Consider the following 12,737-nt stretch of genomic DNA (forward strand, 5'->3'; position numbering starts at 1 on the left):
AATTTAACTCAAATCTTAGATTTAATGTAAAATTTAAAACGGTTTTTGAGCACTTCATTGCATTTCATTTAGCAATAAATTAAACAAAACAGTAAATTTTTATTATCATTCTGTTTATTTGTTGGTAGATTAATTTTTTACCTAAAATTTTATTATAGATTTGTTTAAAAATTACGGCAATTTTTATATTTTTCATTCAGATGTTTATAAAAATGTATTATTGGAAAATTCTGTTAGAATGAATATGTAAAAAATAAAAATATGTATAAACGCAAGTAATATGAAACCACGAAATAAAAGAATGAAGCCCTTTTAATGTGGTTTTATAAAACGTTGAAAATTAAAGAGTAGATTAATTAAGTTTGAAATATAAATTTTTAGAAGAGAAAGGTTGCAGTGTATGAAATAGATTAATAGTTGGATATGTTGAAATTAAAAGAAGATTAGCACAGAAATAGAAGAATTGAAAACAAACGCAAAAAAGTCTAATGATGCCTGATAAACAGGAAGAAATATTTTTCATTCTAGAATATCTAAAGTTAAAATATTAACGCGTGGAAAAGTCATATTTGTATAAATTTACTAAAAATGAATAATAAAAGTTGCGATCGTATATAATATTTATATTATGTAGTAAGGCAATAAGATGTAGGGTAAATTGTGTTCATAATTTTTTTTTTCACCTCCGGGACCACTGTTAGGTATAACTTCAGATGATGAGATGAATGACATATAGCGTGTGAAAATGCGATGCTTGATCGGGATTCGAACCCGGACCTCCGGATGAAAGGCCTAGACGCTGCCACTCGTGTGCCACGGAGGCCAGCGTTCTTGAATTCTACTTGGGTACAACATGACGGATCTTTATGCTTTATTTTTTGTAAGTTAATAAGACCTACGCATTATATAGATGTACATAATGTGTAGGGATTTAATTAAAACCGGTACATATTTATTCAAAATATCTCATTTTTAAAATCTGAACAAACGATTAGAAAGTAAGTAAATAAATATAACTTCAGGTAAGTTATACGTTGTTTTTCAATATTTAAAAATCAATCTTTAAACGACTATAAATTACATGCCGTTCTCGGAGACGTTACTATTGGTATATTAAATAACGGATTTCAAATTTATAAAGGGAATATTCAAGATAATGTTTTTATATTATATTTATGTCAGCAATACTTTAAGGTTATTATTTTCATACTTATCTTGAAAGTAGAATAGAGATTCTTTAGAATAATTGGCACTACATACCAGGTTTACTGGGTAAAGTTAGGAGTGAAGTGATCTCCTTTACGCTGGTAAATCAAATAGAATACTTATTCCTCGTCAACGTGCCAGATTCATCAAAATTTTAGTTATATTAACTTTATAAGAGATTATCTTCACATTTTTCACCATAAGAATTAGCTGTACTAGTCAAACATTATTTTAGCTTCAGATAATTTCAGAGCGTTGTAATCACAAGAAACACTTCATACATATTGTATAAAACAATAAATGAATACATCTGTATATTGTAAACAATTAATTTTATATTTATAGATACAGTTTTACTTGGATGTCTGTTTTAGAATTCTTCGACTTTTTCGTTCTTTTCTGGAATGGCATTTTCTTTATGAAAAACTAAAATCTGTTTACACAGTTTTCTACGCATTTCGTAGATTATTTTATTTATTTTGTTCTTGCATGAAGAATCAAAAATTTCCTCGATACGCATGTATACATAACTACATTCATGTACATAAATACATATATTTTTATTTATTCATTTCAAAAAGGGTCTTCTTTGAAGTTATTTCAAAGAAATAAGTAAAATTGGTTCTAGTTTGAGTGATCCTGTTGAAATTGATGTTGGAGTACCTCAAGAAAGTCATTTAGGGCAGATGTTGTTCTTTAATATACGTAAATAAAGTCTACCGCGAACTAAAATCCTATACAGTCTTCATGTACGCGAATGTCATAGTAATCTTGGCTGCTCATAAGTTTCAAACAGATTGAATCACGTCTTCAGTAATATTTTAATTCTTTTATTGGACTCGTGCAATACAATTTTGCCTAAATAATGATAAAACGGTTGTGTTTCACTTCAGAACCAGTCACAAACTTACTAATAAGATTCCAATTATTAAAGCTTATGATTTTAATTGGACTATGAATAATAACGGATATGATTGTCAAATTTTGCAAAATGTAGAGGAATTTAAATATTTAGGAATTATTTTGGATAGTAAATTAAAATGGAAAAGTCGTATAACAGATCTATTAAAATAACTTCACATAGTTACTAGTAAATTTTACTATTTCAGTGGTATATTACATTCAAATATATCGATTTTGTTATATAAATCAATGTTTGAATCATTAATTAGGTATGGAGTTGAAGTATGGGGTTCAACAGTAAATTATTTAAGTGAAAAAATTAAAAAGGTGCAAAATAGAGTAATTTTTTTGTTTGTTTATTCTCCTGCTCCCTTTTTCCTCCTGTTTAGCCTCCGGGAATCACCGTCAGGTATTATCAGAGGATGAATGAAATGATATGTATGAGTGTAGAAGTGTACTCTTGTACAGTGTCAGGTCGACCATTTCTGATGTGTGGTTAAGTGAAACTCAACCACCAAAGAACACCCCGGTATCCACGATCTAGTATTCAAATCCGTATAAAAATTACTGCCTTTGCTAGGATTTAAACGTTGGAACTCTCGACTTCGAAATCAGATTTGCGAAGACGCATTCACCATGCGTGGCAGGAGACCAACCCGGTGGGTCTCCTGCTCCTTTGGGCCGGCTCAAGAATCAAGTTACTCAGCCCAAGGGCTGATTAACTTGATTCCTTGCAACTCTAATGAACCTACCGGCAGTATGTCCGGGCATGACAGGTCGGTTCACCGGTTCCAGATCTTTCCTTGTTTCCATCTTGCCTCTGCTTCTAATCGCTAAGGCTAGGGATACCGAGCCCGGCTATGCCGTTCCTTAGCCTTGCCCCAGCAGCCAGATCTAGATCTTTTTTTTTTCGTAAAGTAACTCCTCCTACTTCCTTTGCTCGTATATCCTCAGACGCGAAAATAGAGTAATTAAAATAATTGTGAGTAAGACCGTCGGATGATAGGAAGGATAAACTATCCTCCTTCATTCTTCCGGATGAAGGAGGATAGTCTAATGATAGTTTAATTAATAGTTTAATGCTGTATCAGCACCATCACCTGTAGGTTTTTATCAGCTAAGATTGATATATGTTCCATGTAAAACTTAATTTAAAACTAAAAAAAAAATTGTTCATCAAAGTAGGTATAAAAATCTATTCGTTCTTTCTAAATACAATAATTTACGTACGCGGTAGGAAGTCATTGAAAGTTATTGTTTCCAGTTTATATAATATGTTACCAAAGAAATGACAAATTGTAATTTGTTTAAGAAAGAAGTATTTCGATGGGTAGCCTGTATTGAATGGGCACTTGCCTATAAGGCTTGGTGAGACCCAAATTTTTATTATGAGGAATAAAGTTTTTTTATTTTATTCTGTTCCAATTTTATTTGTTTTAATTATTTTCCAATGGCATTTTCTTCTTTTAAATATCCCTCCTCGGGTAGAAAACGCAAAAAAAACAAAATTGAAAGATTTATGCTATTATTTATTAATATTTTTTATAGGTTTCAGTTTAATGATGGAAAGAAGTTATTATCTTTCCATCATTAAAATCGGTCCTGACGTTCTTGCGTGATTTCAAGATAAACAAATTGGAATGAGGAAATTCCTTTGTTATTTATATGAAATACTGAGAAAAAAAACTAAAAAATAATAATACTGAGAAAAAATGCTAAAAAAAAACCTTCAGTCCCGCGCGCGCGCGGTACTATGCGTGTGTGTGTGTTTAATTATCTATTTTATGTTTACCGGCTTTAACAATTCACGAATTTATTTTTTTTACTTCCCTTTTTATAAGAAAAATCTATTTGTAAAGCCTCTTCATAAATACTTGTCTGGTTAGATAATACCTTCTCAGTGTATACATCACAAAGGCTTACAATAGCTCTTAACTAGAACAAGGTCTAGTGATTTTTAGAGAAAGATCTTAAGTTTATCATTTAATATAGAAGTACTTTAAAAAAGGGGGAACGGTTTGATAAAAACAGAATTCGAAGTTTATTGGTGTTTAAACGATGATTGTAGGCGACCTTCCTGTGAATAAAGTCTGAAAATGAAATAGCCACTCTGTATTAGCATGCCGTGCCAGATAAAATAAGAAAGCAAGTATCGAAATGGTTTTTCATTAGTGTTCTGTCGTATATCGGCGTACTGTTCTCACTTAAATGCAGATTATATTTTAATCCTACAAGTGAATACGCTTGCCTGTTCACCACTGTCACTATCTGTGAACATAATTACTCTAAGCGACAGTGTATCTGACTAGTGCCTCTTATATCATATATGCTACCGTGCGTCACTTTCACTGTATAGACCAGGACAAATAGTATAATCGACAATTAAATTTATTAAAAAAATTGTATACTACCTGTACTTAATAGAGGAAATTCAGCGTTGGGTCAGCTCTCGGCGTATTGCGTTTATCCCCTTAGTATGGAACGGTAGTCATCGTTATATATTTTAACTTTTTTCTTGGTTAAGCATGGTTAGAGAAGGACGTTTTGGATGAAAAAAATTTGTTTAACCGGGCGGTTGAACTGTTTCTTGTTTCAACTGACAAAATTAAATATGGCGTAGTTCATCAACATATGATAACGGACAAGTCCAATAAAATATGTAATTTAAATTATATAGGCTGGTTTATAAATAGATCCTTCTATCCTTAACCAGAAACGCATTTCTAAAATTCATTGTGATAAGGCAAAATCAAAATCGCCTGATAATTATAATCACGTCCAGAGCTCCTTTGTAAAATTGAATTTAAAAAAAAAACACCATGAAATTTATTTATCTCTCCGCAGATTATGTTTACAGTTTCAAGATCTAAAATACTAAAGATTAAATTTTTTCAGCTTATGTAAACACTTGTGTTAATCAATAGTACATACCCACCCACATTTTAGATAACTTCTGAAAAGTGGATGGTTTGAGGCAATGTTATCAAGTTTATCTGGTAATTGATACGCGGTATTGTATAACGATTGATTTGATTTTTTTGTTCCAATAATGTGGTTAGCCTTGGTTGTAGTCTGTACCGGATTTTCATTCCAGTTTAAAATTAATTCTTATTTAAATAATTGTGCTGTTAGAGTATTAAATCATAATTTTAATAGCCGTATGTCTTATTTTTATTAAATAATTCTAATTATGTTTTATAATGTGTATGTTTTAATAATACAGTACAGTAATGTATTCTATTTAATTGATTATTAAGTAATACTTTAGCTACTTAAAGAGTGTATATATGTAGTGGTAAACATTATATAATTTATTTCGTACAATGTTATTTGAATGTAATTTATTTATGCAAGTTATTCTATTTAACGGTGTAATCCAGTTATATGGTTATGTTGCTATATTAAAGAAACCAGTTTCTTTTTCTAATATCGCGGTTTTTATTAGTAATTTTCTTCTGAACTAACGAATGTTAATTAAAGGTTAAATATGCTGTAAAAGAATAAATTATTGTAGGTCGTAGATATTCGATTCGATTAGAAAATCACAGTTTTAAATAGCTCATTCCGTTTATTTATTCTTGAATCAACAAATTTAAGTGGTTTGAACTTTCAATGGTACAAAAAAAATCGTCGTGGATATCGACACGTTACCGTTTATTAGTTTAGCTGTCGGTCTGACGACCATTCTTTTGAGACGTGGTGGTTAGCTGGGCCCGTAGTGACCAGAAGGTATTAACGATTAAACCACGGTTAAAAATAATTATATATATATATATATCGAACCTGAATCCTGCTGAATCACAAAACCGTTATAATAACAGTTAATAATACTCTTCTAATAAATTAGATTATTGTTTTTCTTCAATAAACCGTACTTTTTTTATTGAAATAATTTTTTTTCTTTATTTTTATGTACTTATAAATTCTTATTCCTTACAAGCTATAAAACGAAAACAAATAAAATAAAAAGTTCTACAAATAAAATGTAAAAAATAGTAAAATAAAAGAAAGGAAAATAACGGTGCAAAAATAAAAACATTCTATGAAATTGTAAAATAAGGTCATTATTATTAAAAAAAAAATTCTTTTAATGTCTCTTATATTCACCAAAATAAGTTTTACGAAAGTTGACATCGAAAAAACTAAAACAAACATTTTTCGATTTTTTTAAAATTTGAGAGCCCAGTATCAAGGAAATATTTTTAGCGGATTTCCAAAGAATTTGTAGAAATCATTAGTGCACCCGGTCAGATTTTCTAAAGGGTTGTCGGAGGAAGGGAGACCAACTTTTCTTTCCGTTTTGGAGTCTCCTGAACAAGATTCTGCAATGTTTAGATTTATATATGTATGTATAAAATTTTTTCGTCGCTCTACCGAATGCATATCTTAACCGACTCTGACGAAATTTGTTGGGGTGATGTAAACCCTATTGATTTTCATGAATTCGGTTCACAGGAACCGGAGTTATAGCAAAAAAAAAAAAACAAAAAAAACGGTGTTTTTGGGTATGTGTGTTTAGCTTTTTAATTTCTACTGGGGGCATTTTTAATCGATTTTGATGAAATTTGTTAGGATGATTGTAAAAATAGAACCGTATTGATTTTCAAGCGAACTGCGATTGTTTGCAGGAACTGGACTTAGACAAAAAACTGGTCTTTTGGGTACTTTTTCAAGTTTCTCATCTTGTAACTTGAAGGGCGACATGTTAGAAACCCAAATTGGTTTCCCAATGGTCCCAAATATCGAGTTTTTAGTCCAAATCAGATTTTTGCAAGCAACGCCAGATGCGAACTAGTTTCGCAATAATCCAAATTGTGATTTGGTATGAAGAAAAGGGGTTGGTGTCCAAAATATCAGTTTTGAAAGTTTAATCGTTTTGGGCCAACCTTTGCTTTTTTGTAAGCACGGCTCCAAAACCATACAAATTAAGGTAACAGTATCAAAATGGATTATCAGCAAGAAGTAATGTTAAGCAACTGATGCAGTCAGAACTCAACAACTGTGTGAAAAGGAGGAAATAACACAAATATACAAGTGTTATGCATTTATTAGAACAGTATACAATACATCGCAATATTATAAAAGAACACATGTACTAACATAAACGTGAAATACAAAAAAACAATGAAAGCAGATTATATTCAAAAGTCATTACAGCGGGACAACATTCTTTCTTTCTTAACTGAAACCGGAAATCCGACTTTCTGCTGCACTTTATGCAACTTAGTTTTTATTAATTATGATGTCGTACCAAAATGAGCAAGGTTAATTTATTCTTAAATTAGTCTATTTATATATATATATATATATTTTTTTTTTTTGTATTTATAATGGTGGTCGTATAACTTATGAGACCCCGAATTGTGAGAAAAAATTAATATGATTAATGCCACATATATAGAAATATTTAAGATAAACTTGAAGAAAATGAGTTCGGTCAATCCTGAGATATTAAGCTAAAAGCAGTGCGACACAGATACATATTACATGTTTTCTGGTCTAAATAAATGAATTAGACCCTAAAAGTAAAAATTTGCAAAATCCGATACCCAATTTTGATATGATCAACAATCATAATTTCCCATTAAATTATAGCTATTCTAGCTATATTCGCCTGGAAGATAAAAATTATTGAGGATTTTATTATATTTACGAAACATTGAAGAAGTGAGACGTTTAATGGTGCTATAGATAGCTTTGTATATATTTTTATGGTTTTTGAATTAAATTTCCTGCTGTTTCGTCTATTTCCGAAATTTAAATCTGTAGAAGAAATTGATTTTTGATTTTATGTAGATACATTCTGTTTATGTTTTTATTTACTTATGACATTTTATTCAGAATTACTTAATCTTCTATATAATATAAATGAATGTTTGTCCCGTATGCGTTTCTATACCATTCATCCGATTGCGATGAAACTTTGGTGAGTTATACGCAACTCCGCGAAACTTTCTGAATTATAGTTTGGACCCGCTAGCTGGCGCTGGGGTCGAAAAATTGTTTTTACGGTTCGATTTGGCTCATATTCAGAATTTATGTTATGCAAAGAAATATCTGTAAAAAATGGACCTGCTAGATGTCGCCGGGATTGAGCTATTTGGAAAAATTGGATTTATTATCCGATTTGGCTCATATTCAGAATATGTATTAGGTGAAAAGAAAAATTTTTGCAAAAACTACACACGCTAGGTGGCGCCGGTGTCGAGATATTTACGAAACAAACAAACAAATATACAAACAGCCTTTCTTCTTTATATATATATATATATAAGGTAGAAGATTACCCGTGCGGAAAATATATGTATTACAAAATTTTACATTTTTTTAAAATTCGTCCGGAAAATCTGGCAAGAAAAAAGTACCTAAGCAAAAAGAAAAAGACCTCAAGATCTCGCAAGCAAAAAAGTATCTAAGCTCTGACACTTTTTTTTAAGTGGTCAGAAAAAGGACTGTGATTAAGTGCATTAGTGAATAAAGTGTAAAAAACGTGTTTAACAGACTTGCATATGGTTGCATAATTAAGAAGTAAGATTTGTAAAAGTTTGTGAGTTGTGCGTACTATCGCTAAGATTTCTGAGTTAGTTTGGATCCGCTAGGTGGCACTGGGGTCGAGATATTGCAAAAAATTGTATTTATGGTCCGATTTGTCGAAAACGACTAAATATTGGTCGACACTATAACAATAACCGTCACCATAATGATTATCTAACCATATAGCGTGGGCGAAGTCGCGATGGGGGTCCTAGTGACTTATAAAATCCTTGTCTTTTGCTTAGGTTGCAATTATGCGTCCATTTTGTTTGCTGCAGCAAGTAATACTAATTAACTTTTCTCACATTGTATCCAAATCAAAGTTTATTTTCTATTTATTATATAGATTGAACTATGGAAAACTTTGTATTATTTTTTGGAATTGGGTACCGGGTGAAAGTAATTATCTGAATTTTTTTTGGAACGGGCGACGGTCTGCGTAAAATTACGAGATTTGTTTCTGGTGATTAATCCATTAGTTTTCATGAAAATATTTTCTTTTAAATTGTAATGTTTCAATTTTTTCAGGTTTCTTTTGACTATTTTTAATGGTATATTAAATTGTTTATCCAATATAATTTAAAAAAAATATCAAATTTGTAATTTAATTTTTTTTTACATTTTTATTCAAATTAAATCGTTCTATTACTGACTTGCCTCTATTGCTTTTGGCAGTTAGTTTCTCACTTTTATTTAAACATCAAAAATATCTAGGTCGGGTTTTATGTGCATCGTAAATCATAATCCTTCAGTTGACTGTTAAATATATATTTATGATGTTTGTAGGGAGAGAAATTCTGTTGGTACACATTAAATATTTGTAGTGTTACCGTATTAATATCTTGGAAGTAATAACAAATTTTCTTATTTACTGTTTTTATTTTTTAATTTTGTTTTGTAACAAATATGTTTATTGTATATATATATATTTTTTTTTTCTTTACAGGAATGTGAGCTGTTTATATATGGAATAATTGCCAGTTGAGACACGTTTTCAATTCTTTTTAACGGCGTTGGTTCGCTGTGAAGAAGCATAAATTCTCAGGTAAATGAATAGTTTTGTGTGTTAGAGATGTGTTTGTTATTTTTATGTATTTTGTTTGTTATTGTGTATATTTCTTCTTTTTTTTTATTACAATAATTAACAGTTATGTTTTCGCTAAGTTAAACATCAATCACTGAACTCCGTTGTATGTTTTCATTCCCCACTTCTTTCTGTTTTATAGCTTTAATTTTGACTCTTTATTTATTTATTTTTATTGGATTGGTAACTGATCCAATAATGCAATACTTAGTGTGTTTTCATGTTTTGTTTATACAATAATTCGTATTTGTGTTGCTGTATATTTGCACACCTTGATTGGTTTGAAGGTTATTAATTAATTTTCATAATAAAACGGTAAACTATTTCGAGACGTAAAATATTTTCTATGAAACGTTTTACTTCCTTTTACAAAGTAAAGACAGTATTGTGATCGCGAAAAATTTCTGTTTTCAGATTTCAACGGAAATATCAATTTTGGATATTTCTGAATTCATTTTTACTAGTTTCGGCGTGACGTCTGTACGTAAGTATGTATGGAAGTGCGTATCTCGCATAACTCAAAAACGATTAGCCGTAGGATATTGAACTTTTAGATTTAGGACTGTTGTAATATCTAGTTGTGCAACTCGCCGTTTGATTGCAATCGATTGAACCAAAAGTGTCCAAAAAAGGCCAAAATCCCAAAACATTTGAATTTTGGACTTTTTCTTAACTGCAGTAATAAGCCCTCATTGAGAGCTTTTCAACTATATGAGTGTACTAATATAATAAGTTGTACTTATTTTCATTGGTTCCAGAGTTATAGCCAAATAAAATTTTAATTAATGAAATATTTGGATCTTCAAAAAGTATTTATGTTTAGTAATAATATTTATTCAATAATAATAATAATAATAAATAAAACAAATCTGAAGTTATTTGTGAAATAAAATTTTATATACTTATAAAAATGTGTATACGTAATTTAATAGGCATTATTACATATGTGTATATGTAATTGATTTAAGACATCTGATTATTTAATATTAGTTGAAAATTATAATTTAGAATCGTTATTATTTTTGGATTTTCTAGTTTAATTTCTGTTTAATTGTATTTAATTATTCTGGAATTTCTGTTTAATTTTATCTACATTAAAGTTAACTGCAAAGTGACTGAAAAATAGCCCTCCTCACAAGAACATCGTATACACTGAGGCATACATCCCTGATCTTTAATAAATTGCAAAAAATTCGTATCTTTTATTTCATTACTCCTCTGATATTGTCGGATAATATTCTCCCTAAGTCGGAGTTGATCATCATTTCGTTTATTTGTTTTTTGTTGCCAATCATTTAATCGCTCTGTGGTTTGATATCATTCTTCGTTCTCTAATTTTCTTTCTCTTTATATTTATCATCCTCTCTTAATCGTTTTATTCTTTCCTCGGTCTTAACATTTTCTTCCTCTATATTTATTATCTTCTCTTAATGTTTTTATCTTTGTTTTGTTTGCAACATTTTGTTTCGTTTTATTATTTCTTTGGTTCTAACATTTTCTTCCTCTTTATATTTATTATCTTTTAATTTTTTTTATTATTTCTTTGGTTTTAGCATTTTCTTTCTCTTTATATTTATCATTTTCTCTTAATTTTTTTTATTATTTCTTTGGTTTTAATATTTTCTTCCTCTTTATATTTTTAATCTTTTCATGATTTCTTTGGTTTTAACATTTTCTTTCTCTTTATATTTATTATTTTCTCTAATTTTTTTTTACTTTCCCTTGTTCTTAACATTTTTTTTCAGATATATTTCTTCATGTTATCTTTCTTTTCGTGTGTGATTGTTTCTTTTTCATTTTTGATTATTCACCAAAAATCTGATAATAAAAACTGAATATTTTACACTGGAAGGTCGAATTTAAAATTTGTAACTAGTATGCAGGAGTTCACTAAACTGAGTAGTTTAATTATTATTAACTTTTATTTATACGAAACACCAGAAATCTGGAACCTTTGTTCATAATCAGCAAGTCACGAAGATACGAATAATACTGATCAAGTAATACGAGTAATAAAAGGACTTTTACTGTATCCTAATATTTCATGTAAAATTGTTGAATTAATAATTGTATAAATATTTGATAAAAATAAAAACTAATTTTGTAACTTGAACAACTCCCCACGGCTAATCATTTATGAGTTATGCGAGATAAATACGTACGTACGTACGTACGTACGTACATACGTCACGCCGAAACTAGTCAAATTGGATTCAGAACTGGTCAAAATGGATATTTCCGTTAAAATCTAAAAAACTAAATTTTTTGCGATCACAATACGTCTTTTACTTCGTACAAGGAAGTAAAAAAAAGGTCATTTGGGTCGTGTATTAATTTTGTATTTTACTAAGTTTATACATTTACTTATTTTCGAATAGATAAATAAATAGTTTTATTACGGTTTAATTAAACTATTTTAATCGATTTTAATAATTATTATTAATTTATACGATTTTTTTCAACGGATGATTACGTATTGAGCTCGGCCATAAGATTTTAACTGTGGGGGCTACATGTATAAACTCAACATTTCTTTTGTTGTATGATTAGTTATGACAGACAGGGTAGTGGACAGACTTGAGTAGTGGTTTTGAAAAGATGTCATCGACGGCTTTATGTTTAACACAATTCGGCATAAATTTTCGCTCATTCATTATTCTTTCTGGATTATTTCGACGTATCTTACATGCGACATTTTACAGAGTTTTTCAGTTTTTATTTTTTTGCGATTGTCAAATTTTTAATTGTGTTGTACGTGTTCACGTCGGCTGTATGCTGATTACTGTTATCGATTACAATTCGAAAATAATAATGTTCAGCATTATTTGATTAAGAAAAAATTAATGTGAATTATTCTGTATCGATTGAAATAGTTTCTAAGAAAAGAAAAAAATTGTGACGAGTATTATTTCCCCATTTTGAAAGCTTCGTATCATGCAGGTAGTAACCCCATTAACGATTTTACCGTACAGCATGTTCAGTTTATTTCACCTAGTAATAAAACACACAT

General features: G+C 29.7%; 1 protein-coding gene across 8 annotated transcripts in view; it reads left to right on the plus strand.

Moving 5' to 3' along the window:
• Positions 1-12,737, plus strand: part of Hr39 (Nuclear hormone receptor FTZ-F1 beta) — a 438,812-nt gene that overhangs the window by 333,786 nt on the left and 92,289 nt on the right. For 7 of the 8 annotated variants that reach the window (XR_012757271.1, XR_012757270.1, XM_075372172.1 and 4 more), the window contains one exon: positions 9,590-9,688. The exons of the other annotated variant lie outside the window; for it this stretch is intronic. The gene's annotated coding sequence lies outside the window, so the exon portion shown is untranslated. The remainder of the gene's footprint in view (positions 1-9,589; positions 9,689-12,737) is intronic. 8 annotated transcript variants of the gene reach the window in all.

The sequence above is a fragment of the Lycorma delicatula genome, chromosome 7 (assembly GCF_047948215.1).
Source record: "Lycorma delicatula isolate Av1 chromosome 7, ASM4794821v1, whole genome shotgun sequence".
Taxonomy (NCBI): Eukaryota; Metazoa; Arthropoda; class Insecta; order Hemiptera; family Fulgoridae; genus Lycorma; species Lycorma delicatula.